The 12,368-nt window shown below is 46.0% G+C and overlaps 1 protein-coding gene across 4 annotated transcripts in view; it reads right to left on the bottom strand.

The window, feature by feature from the left end:
- DRP2 (dystrophin related protein 2) overlaps positions 1-5,763 on the bottom strand; it is a 30,198-nt gene extending 24,435 nt beyond the window's left edge. For 3 of the 4 annotated variants that reach the window (XM_063416816.1, XM_063416815.1, XM_063416817.1), the window contains exon 1: positions 5,324-5,762. The gene's annotated coding sequence lies outside the window, so the exon portion shown is untranslated. Of the gene's footprint in view, positions 1-5,323 lie in introns of all 4 variants that reach the window. The other variant, XM_063416818.1, reaches the window with a different exon arrangement.
- Between the last annotated feature and the right edge of the window lie 6,605 nt (positions 5,764-12,368).

The raw sequence follows: 12,368 nt of genomic DNA, 5'->3' as shown, positions 1-12,368 counted from the left end.
CAAGCCAACAGCTCCACAGGACCCCTTGCCAAATTCCCTGCTATTACTGGAACCAGGCAAGAAGAAATGCTCTTGATCTGCTCTGCTTCTCTGCCGAGGCACACAAAACAGCTCCAGTTCTGGCACTCCTACTTCAGTGCTTCTGTGTCTGGGCACTGCAGCATGTGGAGCAGAGATTTTGTGGATGCTTCCTGCCTAAATTCCTATTGCCTGATGTCTATGCCTGTCAGGAGCCAAACCTGTGATCCACTTTGCCTCTCCCACACCACCATTCACCTTCTGCACTCTGCTTTAAGTTGCTGCTGGAGACCCAGCACACAACAGCCAAGGTTCAACATCATACAAAGCAGATTTAAGCGCTGACAACAAAAGCTATCATCCCCACAGCCTGCTCCAAGCCTCTACTTGGAAAGTAGAGAGAGAAAGTTGAGAGATCCTCCTTTGGAGGACTCAGGGAACAACGTGCTCAGGCTGTTCAAACAGATATAAAGTGAGCTTGGTCCCCTGGGCACATCTCTGTGCAAGCATAACAAACATCAAGGCTCAGGTGAGAATTTCCAGAGGTGGACACTACAAGAAGCAGTTGTAGAATCACCATGGAGCAGGGACTGGGGCACTGCACTCACACAGTGCAGACAGCAAGGAGGGAAACCTCTTGCACTGGTGTCTCCCATCTTTGCTGGAGGTGCCACTCCAGGCACAAAGGTGGTCAGATCAGGCCTCAGAAGGATCAGGTACAACCTCATTGCCTGGTACTGTTCTGCATCATCCCCCATGAAAAGCAACCAACACTTTTCTCTGCTCTCAGTACACCCTAAGAAATGAAGCAGTGCATGTCCCACAGCTTCCAAACAATTTAGGACCCAAGCCACTACAAAATGAGACCTACTTGAAAAATGAGAAAGCCAAAAATCTGGATGTTACATTTCAACAGTTGAGTGCTTGGGCATTAAAGTGTATTAAAACAAAAATAATTGCCTTTTTTCTCTCCCACTCGGGGATCTCTGTGCTCTCTGTTTTACAGACCTGGCAGGCTGGAGGCTGTGTCCCAGCTCCTGCCCTCTTCTCCATCCCAGCCAAAAGGAAGGTGACAGCTTAGCACCAGTGCACATGTGCACAGTATCCTCCAATTTTGCTGCAGTGGTTTAAAATCCTCCTGATACAATCCCATATCCAAACTCTCCCCAACATTAAGGGAATTCACACTGCAGCTGACCCTCCATGGCTGAAGGCAACCCCCAGGATTAGAAACCTGTCACAGGAAGCAGAGTGTAATGTCAGACGTTGAATTTTCAGCTCTCTACCACATATAATAACAGCAAACACAGCATATAGTTCAAGAGGTCTCTCAATCACACGGTTTATGCTTTGAATTGCTAATTTCCTCCTAAAACATTCTTTCCTGAAACTTTCCACTTCAGATCTTGGCCTATAAGGAAAAAATATATGGGAACATCTTGAGGCAAGGCAGCTCAGCTCAGTCTTTATCCCATGAGGAGAGTGGAAATACAAACTTGTTCCCCGCTGCTGGAAATGTTAATGGCTTTGTTGTTGTTTAAATTACTGTACAGAGAAGTAATAACATTTTAGCTCAGCATGTTCAGTGTCCTTTAAGGGGAAAGGTGGGAGGCTTGTGGATATTTCAGAGTTCAGCTCCCATGTAGATGCTAACAAAGGCAGCATTCCCAGGCTGACAGACAGCAGGACTCCCTCGACAGCTTAACAACACATCCTGTTTCAGCAAAAAAATTATTTTCTGCACTTGTAAGTAAATAATTGAAGCCTGAGATTGAGGGCCAGACGACCTACTTCCCAAGACCCCACTGGTCAAGGTTTGGTGAGAGAGAAGCAACCTTTGTCCCACTGGGATCAACATGAAAACAACACAGTTCCCTCTCAGAGCGTGGGCCCTTCATCTCCATCTCTTTACAGACCCGGAATAGATACCCAAACACACTCCCACAAAAAACCATCCCAACATTCTCCTGGTTGTTATGTGCTCCTGTGTACCCTGAAAGGCAGCTATCAGCAATCTTTTACATGTGGAAGCATTTCCAACCCCGTCATCTGAGGGTTAAAAATCCCAGAGGCCAAAGCTGCCCCTGGGCTTCACACTGCCCTTCCACCAAAGAACCAGGTTCCCTTTATTAATTAAATTGAAGGGTGCTTCAATTAAGCACCTGTCCATAAGAAGGAACATCAAACCTTTGCTGTCTGGTAGTGAGCAAGCAGCACAGAAGATGTCTTAGTCACTGAGGGTGGGTGAAGTGGGGACTCTCACATCTAATGAGCTCCTTTCTTAAATAGCCACTTGGACTTCGAGCTCATAACCAAAATGTTATTTTAATTCAAAGGAGAAACAGGTGCCACACATCTTAATGAGGAAGCAGCATCCGTTCCCCTGGCTCACTCACTCTCCATTTTCCCAAGCAACAGAATATACACACTCACACAATCTCAAACTGAAAAATTTCACCAGTTGGCTTTGCACTAGGAAACTGTGATGATGATGTCCCCACCTCAGCAGGTGAGTGTGGGTGTGTGCCCACAACATGGTCATGCAGAACTGACTACCCCCCTCTCTGCTCAAAAATAACTTTCAGGATTTTTTTTTTTTTTGGGGAATATTGAAAAACCTAAATTTCTTTTGCATGTCATTTCAGACTCCCAGCTGGGTTTTAAGTTGCTCTCTCTAAAGCTCACTTTTCCTAGGAACTTTTCCCATCTTTTAGCAGGTTAAATTACTGAAATAATGACTCAAGCAGGCAGGGGACCCAGCTGTGAGCCCACAGCCCTGCTGTGCTGGACACAGAGAAGCTGCTGCCTGATAGACCTGAGAGACAGAAGGAGCAGGAGAAGGGCAAGCAGCAAAAGGGACAGCAGAAGAGGAGGGAAATCACTTGCTTAATGACTGAAAGAAGGTTGCAGCAAGTATAAAACCTGAACATATTCCTTCAGAAACATGGCTGTAGCCCTAAATCCTGCCAATTCAAACCAGTAAAAACCTCAAGTCTTGTCTTTGCCTTTCTCCTCTAAGCACCTGAACTTTCCCTTCCCTGCTGGTTTGGCTGCATTGTGAGAAGCCCATCACCCATTTGCCACGCTGTGTAACTGATCATCAACAGTGGGAAGAGCACACCCACACTCGGTTCTGATGGCCAAGGTAATGCTGCTGACTCCTGCCTTTCTTGGCACTTTGCTTCTCATTCTCACTGTAAAGCTGGCACCTGCTTCTCTAAACTGAATACTCTGCCTTGCCCCCAAGGTCGTCTTTATAATAAACTCCCTGCCAAAGCACAAGGTTCTGTGGCCTTCCGAGGCCATGAATTTTATGACCAGGCTGTGTGCCCCATGGAGTCACATCTCCTTTCCCTACTTGGGAGGTATCAGAGTGACCTTCCTCTTATGCAAAGGGAAACAGTAAAAGAAAATGAGATGGAGCTGTTTTGGCTCAATTCTGAAAAGACTGGTTTCATCTTTATGCACCTATGAAAATGAGAGGGTTTTGAAGACCGAATTCTTTCTGGTCAGTATGTCTTATTTCATGAGACTTCTAATTCTCCTTTTATGCTTTTATCATAGACATCCAGGCTACAGCAGAAGCCTTGAATATATTTCTCAAAACATGAATATATTTAGAAATTCACCTAATGTCTCCAGAATTCAGGATTTCTGTTTGAACCCATTCATTTAATCCCTTCCCCCTCTCACTTTGTTTAGTTTTGCAAAGAGTCACTCCAACCTGAGCAGCCCCACTCACAGTTACAGTCCTGGCCAGTTTTAGAGAGCAGCTTTGGTCTGTCTCAGGTGTTAATCCAGAGATGTGGTCCTCATCTCAGTACCTGAACACAGCATCACACCCACTCCAACGCTTCCCCTCCCAGCACTCCAGGCACCCACACTCCTGGACACTGCTGCAAAATGAGACTGTGGTCCAGTTCCTTTCCAGAGAGCCACCAGAACCCTGCCTGGACAACTCCCACAGCAGCAGAGAAAGCAGCTTTCAGCTCGTGGAGCTGGCAGGGGAGGGTGTGAGATGGCACCAGAGCCACAGCGGGCACACGAGCCACACATGGGTGCCAGGAGAAGGGAAACCCTCCCGGCACAGCTGAACCTTGTGGCTGGGACCTCACACAGCTTCCTCAACAAGGGCACTGTGGTCAGGCAGGAAAGGCCATTAATGAGAATAATCCAGCAAGAACTCTCACAGGTCCAAGACAGAGAGGTGAGCAGCAGCAGGAGAGGTGTGAGGACCTTGGACTGGGGCTCAGGGAAAACAAACTGACAAAAAATTGACTAGACACTTTTTTTTCAGTACTAAACCCCAAAATACGAACAAACATTGGTTTCTCTGTAGAAAGCATGGCATTCAAGGGTGTGGGAGTAATTGTTCCACACCCCTGTCACTGCACATCAGCAATTTCAGCACCGAAACCCCACAAATACAATGCTGGCACTTCCACCAGTGGACCTCCACAGCTGTGATGCTGTGCTGGAGGGAGGGCTGGAGGAAACAGGCTGGACTGGGGACCTGTAATAATCTGTGCTACTAAATCTTGAGAAACCACAGGCTGTCCTGTCTGGCAGGGAGAGGGAGGCAGAGTGCTGAGCCCTGGGGTGCAGGAAAGGTCCTGTGCCTCCTGCAGGCAATCCTGCAGCCGGTCAGGGCTGCCTGCATCCAAGGGAAGGTCAGTGGTGGCAAAATAAGCCCTTGAGAGGGGAGGAGGAGGAACGATGAGTGAAAGGAACTGAGGAGAAGCTGGGGGAGGGGAGGGCAGACACATAAAGGAGCAAGGCTGGACCGTGCAAGGTAGTGAGTGAATGGAAAGGGCAGACCTGGGACTGTGGGCTGATCCTGGCTTACTACGTGGGGAATATTTGGGTGCCTGCCTTGCCCTGCTGCCTGATCCTCCCACGAAGATGCTAGAAGGCCACCATGCACCCTGCCCGGAGCAGCCCTTCAGCCCAGGCGGAAACACTGCCGGGGTAAATAAACCTTCAATGTGCAAAGCATCAAAGCCAGCGAAACCGGGATGCTGGAGACTGCTGTTCGCCTCGGGAATCCGCATCCCTAACTGCTCCCTAGCCTCTCCCTGGTGGAAATGGTCTTGGGCACCGCTCTTGCTCTCACCCTGACACCCTTCTTTTCCTCTCTGCAAGTTTCCTCACCTCACATGCATGGGCAGCGCTGCCGCGAAGGGACACACGCACGCACACCCCCAAAGAGCGCATTTCCGAGCTTAAACCATCTGTCCAAAATCCTCCCCTTTTCCAGCCGGGCCAGGAGGACCTGGGTGGCAAAACAAATTCTGTCAGGGCCTACCTTGCGAGTGGGCCAGGTGTGAGACGCCGGAGGGCTGCGGGGCGAGGGGCAGCGTGTGTGAATCAGCAGCCGGGTCCCGCTGGCGGGGCTGCATGCCGGGCTCAGCGCCGCCGCCTCTCCCCCTCCGCCGCCCCGGCTGCTGGGTTGCTACGCGATCGCATCACCGCCAGCAGCATCTCGCCGAGCCTCCGAGGAGATACCCTTGACTCGGCAAAAGGCAGCGGGGAGCAAGGGCGAGCCCAGCCCGGCCCTCCGGAGAGCTCGGCCGGCGGTCGATGCCGGGGAGGGGAGGGAGAGCAGCGGAGATGCAAAGGGAGGCACGCACGGGAGGAGGAGGAGACAAAATACACATGGAGAGGGGGAAAGAAAAGGGAGGAGGGGAGATGTGCAAACACACAGAAAGAGCCGTGGTCTGACCTCTGGAGAGCTGGCACGGGCTGCTGGGCTCAGACACGCTGCCCGCCGCTCGCCGACATCTCCCACCGCCTCTCGGGGCTGCCGGCTCTCATTTTAGGTTGGAGATGGCCACGCGTGTGCTGGAAAATGCCAGACACAGTCGCCTCCTTCCTTAACCACAATTTGGGTATCTGACACAAGATTTTGTAATTGAAGAATAGGCCGTTTTAAAATCAAAGGAGCAAAAATAGGATTATCGCTTAATTTCGGATGTGCTTCCTATTCTTAGAAAAGAAAAATAAGTAAAGGAAGGAGGCAATTCTCGAGGCTGGGGTGATCTTTTAAATGTCAGGGTATCTTGTCTCAGCTCACAAGAAACAGGACGATTTGAGCTGCTAGCTTAGATGAGGACAGAGAGTTGGGGTTTTGGTCCATAGATAACAGTTACAGTTCTTCAGATCATTCCATGCAAGGCTTTCAACTGCTCAAGTCACCAAGTGATGTTATTTTCATATAACATAAAAAGAAACAGAATTAAATTACTTGGTGAGAAAGAGGATTCAAATGTAATCCCAGCTCTGTGTTTTAAGCACTAGGCTGTCTCAGCCTCTCCATGGGAAAATTAAAAGTTGGGAAATACAATCTTCCTGGTCCTTGTCAGAACAATCTTTAATGAATCTTAGTCCTTTTTTCCCCAGAGCTGACAGACTGAAGATTATATTTTTCTGTTGATATAGTCATGTTATCCAGAAATATCAGTGCTGTTAGTAAACATTTTATATTTCTATACATTTATTCCCCATCTCAGGTGTATCCCAAAGTGCAGGTTCACTTGGATCACTCAGACCCAACAAGTGTAACATCTTCACAACTCCACTACATTCCTGAAAAATCACTTCTGGCCAAGCCAGCAATGGAAATAGCAACTGGCAAATTCTCTGCATTATACCAAGGCTTCCTGTGGGTTGAAGGACCATGGTCAGGAGATGGTGCTGCAGAGGGACAGTGCCCAAGCCACCCCAGGGCTCTGCCCAGCAGGGTGGGGAGCCCACCACCACCTTTCAGCCAGTTTGGGCACCTTACAAAAACTTCAATCCCACACCATGGGGATGTGAACAGATCAAAAGCTTCTCTAGGTCACTAATTTAAACATGGAGAAGGTTTAAAACTCGAAATATAGTTGATCTTGTGTAAAATAAGTTTGAGAGAGTCCTCAAGAAACCAGTGAGCTTCTTGTGGTGGTACCTGCTGGAGCCTGCAGCAGGTGGGTGGCTGACCCAAGGAAGTTCTCCCTTCATCCTAGATGGGTGCACCAGAGCACAGAGAGGCACAGAAAACTCATGTAACTACACTGGAAGGAGATTTTAAAATAGCAGCCTCCTTCTAGCTGGTTCCAAAAGGAGCAACACTGAATACTTTGAGTACCAACCCAAGAATACTCACTCCACACCTTCTGCTCTTAAAAGCTTCTTCAATAGCTTCTGCTTCCTCAACAGCTGTACTGATGCAACAAAATCCCTCCTGGAAAGCTGTATTTAAACCAAAAAAAAAAAGCCCAGATATGGATCAGAAGACAAAAATGAGCAGAGACTCTGCTGGGCTATTTTTGTGCTCACACACAAATGATAAATCTTGGGTTAAATAAGGCAAGCAAGGGGGAAAATAACAGCAGAGTCTGGAAGGGCTGTCCAGGCAACTCTAAAGACACCATTCTCCAGAGAGACACAACCAAATCCGATGGCAGCATGTGTCTGTCACCACCAGCACCTGTAAGGGACGTGACAACACGGATAAACATATCAAGCCAAGTTACACATGCACACAAGACAGACATCAGCACAGAGATGTGAACAGACAGCATGAACCACAAAAACAAGGTGCTTTGCAGTACAAGCATCCTAAATTATTGATTGTTTAAATGCAGTAGAGAAAAAGTAATCTCTTGTGTCAGTTTAGTTTAAATTATGAGGCAAACCAGAATCTCTGCTGGGAGAGTTGCTTCCTGGGCTGGGAATATCCTCCCAGGTCCTCTGATACTTTCTGTTTTAAGGATATAATTAGGGCAAAGAGAGGAGGAATTCAGAACTCAAAGGGAGCGAGGGAGACCAACTCGGATGTGTCATAATTGCAGTTTTCACATAAGCACCACAACTTTTTTAAGTGTATGGGAAGGTTTCTGAGATGAGAGGCTAAATTTGGTGTGCTTTGAGTTCTGAAGAGAACTTCAGCCAAAAAAATCTCCCAAGGAACTCCAAGAGCTGAGCTTCCAGAAGATACAGTGGTACTTACTTTATGTATTCCCCTAATGAAACATTTCAGACATTTTATGTTTTATGGAACAGCAAATATGTACCTTGTTAGGAAAACTAACAATGTGCACCCTCCCAACAGGGACATCTCAATATGCACAGTGCTAAATACAGTGTACAATCATACAACAGGTAAAAATTGGAATAGATTTTATAAGGCTTGAACATAAAATTGACATATATATGTACAGAGAGACACACTGACAATATTTTTAATTTGAAAGTTTTAAAAGCTAGAAATAAGGGCTGTGTTTGCTTTCAGCCCTAATTCTGTATTACAGTCGCCATATACAAAACCATTATTCTTAATCACTTTTAAGCTGAAATATCCATGACACTAATTATTCTTGCATCACCAAGCAAATAAAAACATTACCTAAAGTTCTGCCATTCACATTTTCAACATAAAACTTCAAGGTTCAATATAATTAAGGGCTATTACGTTTACATTGTTCTTCCCATAAGTTCCCACCAATTAACTTTATCTTCTAAAATAGTCCTTGTCACGGGGAATTGATTCCCAAAATGTGCAGTCTCTCTTCCCTCCTATGAAACATCACAACCCCTGAAAGTTCATCTCTCTGGTACAGAAGAGGAAGTATTGTTACTATCCTTTGGAAATTTTAGTACATTCTTTCCCTTTCAGAGTAAAGCTCAAATCTATCCCAATTAAAGTGTTTTAGAGAATGATGCTTTACCCAGGAACAGAATGTAAAAAGAGAATGTTAAAAAGAGAATACAGCAGACACCAAGAAGAGCACTTTCCCTAGAGCCACACACCCACAGTCCTTGTGGATCCATCTGCTGAAGGAGAGTTTGGTGAAAGGCTTGTGAGCCAGGACAAAGTCCATTATGTCTTGAAGAAATCAAATTCCTCCCCAAGAGCCTACAAATCACGGTTTTCCTGAGACACAGGGCTCCCTCACCTAGGTCTCCTCCTAATTAAAGCATCAGACAGGGCTGGGTTCTCTCCCAGCTGCCCACATCCAGACAGCTGTACGTCTGTTTTGATTCAGGATCACTGATCTCAGTGGTTGTGCTGTTCCTACCTGGGAAGGGGAGGCAGCAGGAACAGGTCTTGCACAAAGGACAGACCTGTCCATCAATTCCAGTACATTAGACAGGCCAGCAGGCTTGGGAGCAGAGCACAAAGAGCCTCCCTTCAACAAGAAGGAACAAAACTACAATTAGGGCCCTAAGAAAATAATTTAGTTGTCTGGATATTGTACTATCCTGGGGGGCTTTTTTGTTTGTTTAAATAACTGATATCAAATAAATAACTGTACCTCTTTTGCTAGCATCAATAAGCACAATAATCTTCCCAGAGCAGATTCCACCCTGCTGAAAGCATTTAGAAAAACAGCAGGGTACTTTCTACACACATGGTACCTGGGGTGAGAGAGAAGAATGGGCAGAGAACTGATACAAGCCGACAGCTGCCATGCATTCAAACAGAATGAATCCCCCTTTTCATTTGTTCCCACACAGGCCTTGAAACGATTCCCCAAAATGAGAAATAGAGGCTGTAGGGGAGGAAGCAAATCTTTTCAGAGCAGCAGGTGCCAAAACAAACAGGGGTTGGTATCAAAAGGAATTTGGGGGAAGATATGGAGAAAGAAAAGAGAAAGGAGAAAATGGTAGAAAAGAAAGCAAAAGCATGCAGGAGAGGAGGGTAAACCAGACAAGGCAGATTTCAGGGGCTGTTTTGTTCTTCAAAAGCTGCCAACACGTTTACAATGTGTTTTCCATCCCCCTCCTTATTTACTGGGCCGTGCACTCAAAGGAGCAGGAAAGCAATCACACAGGAGCTGCTGAAGATTCACTTGGACGCAGAACAGAGGTGCCCTAAGAGAAAGGAAACTGCTTAGTGATCCGTGCACAACAAACCATGATGGGGATGTTACAGGCCCAGAAATGAGAGAGAGAAAGAGAGGGCTGGGAGAAAACCTGCAGAGAGCAGCCTCTTCCTGCAGAGATCACACTCACAGGCAGCACAGACACTGGAGCAGAGCAAGTCAAACTGCACGGGGATACGGCTGCACGTAAAATACATTCAAAGGAGAAGCTTATCCCTGAATTCTTCACAGGAAGAGCCCAAAGGATTTGGGCAGAGAGTAAAATTTTTGAAAGTATCTGTGGCAATTTGCAGCCTAAACCCAGTGCCTGAAGCTCAGGAGCTAAGCCACATTACAGTGACTGAAATATCGCACGACTGAGGCAGTGCTGGAACAGCCCATCCTGTGTCACGTTTCTGGCAGGTACCACAGCTTGCCTGATGCATGTTCACTCATTAAACTGCAGAATGGGATCACACCTCAGCCTACAGATCTCTAAACACTGTCAAGGTTAAAATGGTATTTAGAGGCTGTGTAGGTACCTGAAGCCTTTTTTTTTTTTTCTACATTTGTGCAAGGGCAAGCCTGGAGATTATTAAAGCATTTTTTAAAAAAAGTCTTACCCTCTGTTATGCAGACTTTTTACTCCTACAACACAGGAAGCTGAGAGGCAGAGAGGCATCCTCACAAGGTACACACCTTGCAGAATGTTATTTATGTACTTCAACACCTCCTTTGCCAGCTATAATTACTTGGACAGGTCTAACAGCTACATACAGTTCTCTCAGGATTCCTGTGCCCTAAACCAAATCATCAAATGCTAAGGACATAAAAGGCATTTTTGGTCAAAGCAAGGTTTGGTGGCATCCAACCTTCGTCAGACCATAATTGTTGCTTCCATTTTAAAAAGCAGAGCCATAATGAGGGAAACCCATCAGTACAACAAAAATCGTCTTTCCTGGAGGAAAATACTTGAAGACTTTGTTCTTTCAAGATATTCATCATCCAGAGCAAGCTTTTTACCAATCTCTGTTGTTTTTCATCCAGACTAGATGCATCCAGACTAAAGAGCACATAAAGAGCTCCCTCACACACTCTCTCAGGAGCCATGGAGCTACAAATCAGCCCAGTGTGTATTATTAATGACAAGTTATCAGAAGATCTAGGACAACAGCCAGGCAGGATTTTCACTGTGCTGTTTCTGTGGAGAAAATGAACCCTTTGCCGGGTCAGATCCCAGTTTCCCTTGTTCCTGTCTCCTCTGTACACAGATTTGTGATAAGCCATTTTGTCACAGCAGCCAGGAGGTGATTACCCTGCCCTAGAGGCCTTACAACTGAGCTTTGCCTAAAAGACACAGGTAACCAAGTGAGGAGACACTGGCTAGAGGCACAAAAATCTCAAATGTTGTATAAAAGAAGGGCAAAGTGAGTTTTATTTTGGTAGCAGTTAAATGTTATTAGAAGAGTTCAGGACACCCACATTGGCCGTTGTTAGAGCTGCAGTACAAGCCTCACAGATTCAATTTTCTGAGTGGTTACAGCTGTACCACCTTCTAAATCCTTGGGTCCTGATTTATTCATGGCATTAGGAATGCAAAATGCAAGCAGAGGGAAGTAGGCCAACAAAAGAATAGAAAGCAGGGATACAGAGGAACCAGTTTCTTCATTCCAGCTGAAAACAGGTTGAAATTATTAACTCTTTCAGAGGAAGCTCTCTCTGGGAGTAGACTCTGATGCATAAAGATGCACAAATGTGTCTCCCACCACAAAATAAAAATGATGAACAGAAACGCAAAGCAAGCATGGCTTCAGAAGAAGAATTCGGATTAACTCCAGCCCAAGGCATTTGGATTTTCAGATGCATAATGCTCACTGTGTCTGACAGGGAGGGGTTAATGGCTTTGGTTGTGTGAACTGGGGACCAGATGTTCAGCTGGTGCAACTCCACACAGATCCATTAGAAAAGAGTGGAGCTGTGGCTGCTTACCCCAGACAGGATTCTGGCCCAGTACTTTGAAAGCCTATTTAATATCCACTCAGAGATTTTTTTTTTCAAAGGGAGAAGCCTCACTTTTTGAAATCAGCTAAAAAGCTACTAGCAATGCTACAGGATGCAGTTAAACTGAAATGGCCACTGCCTGTTTATGATATTACAAAACCCCAAAATCTAAAACCTGTAAAAGCCTTGTGACAAATAACACCCCAGAACTGTTGTTTCTTCTAAAATTTCCTAGTATCCACCTACCTTACAATGGGCAGAAACAGGCAGGAGAGGTAAAGCATTCATTTGTCACTTACCAGGAAATGGATGGGTCTTGACTATGACCATTTTAGTCCTCAGAGCAGCTGTGGTCAGCCAAGTCTGTGAGCACATGCTTTTAACAGAAAATGGTCTGCAAAATTTGCTGTGATGATTTAAATGCAAAGAGCAAGCAGAGGAAAAAAGATAAGGAAATAGAAAAGGTACAGTAGCACATTCCTCTCTAAAAGGGCCATTCTTCCA

The sequence above is a fragment of the Prinia subflava genome, chromosome 20 (genome assembly GCF_021018805.1).
Source record: "Prinia subflava isolate CZ2003 ecotype Zambia chromosome 20, Cam_Psub_1.2, whole genome shotgun sequence".
NCBI lineage: Eukaryota > Metazoa > Chordata > Aves > Passeriformes > Cisticolidae > Prinia > Prinia subflava.
The sequence above is the reverse complement of the archived record's forward strand: the minus strand, read 5'-3'. Positions and strand labels throughout refer to the sequence as shown.